Here is a 454-nt window from a genome sequence, read left to right as displayed (position 1 = left end):
GACATTGCCTGCGCATACGTGGTAGGCAAGTCCGATTCTTCACCAACACTCACAGCGTTAGCAAGAACAGCTTCAGCTATCAGGCCGTCTTCATCAATCCTTGCACGCTTTGAAGATAGTGGTCCTTCGCTTTCATCCAAACTTTCATCGGCGTCTGATCCGTTTTCCAACAACAACATTGGTTCACGTGTACGCCTTGAACGTTCCACTTGTGGTTGAAATACCAATCGATCTTCCTGTGCATCCAGTGTAGGAGTTCTGTACTCTGTCAGTTCAGAGTGTACTGAGGTCGGTAACTGAAACATCTCGACCCTTGACTCATTTATGTCGGACTCCTCCTATCCACTGGATCATCTGGAATTTCATTTTCTTCTTCATATTCCATAGGCTCATCTTGATCTTGCGGGTGTTTTGTCGGTCTGGACACTGCACTTTCATCGTTGTTCTTGGTTAT

Source organism: Plasmopara halstedii (genome assembly GCF_900000015.1).
Source record: "Plasmopara halstedii genome assembly, contig: Scaffold_816, whole genome shotgun sequence".
In the NCBI taxonomy this organism is placed as follows: domain Eukaryota; phylum Oomycota; class Peronosporomycetes; order Peronosporales; family Peronosporaceae; genus Plasmopara; species Plasmopara halstedii.
This window is presented reverse-complemented; position numbering follows the sequence as displayed.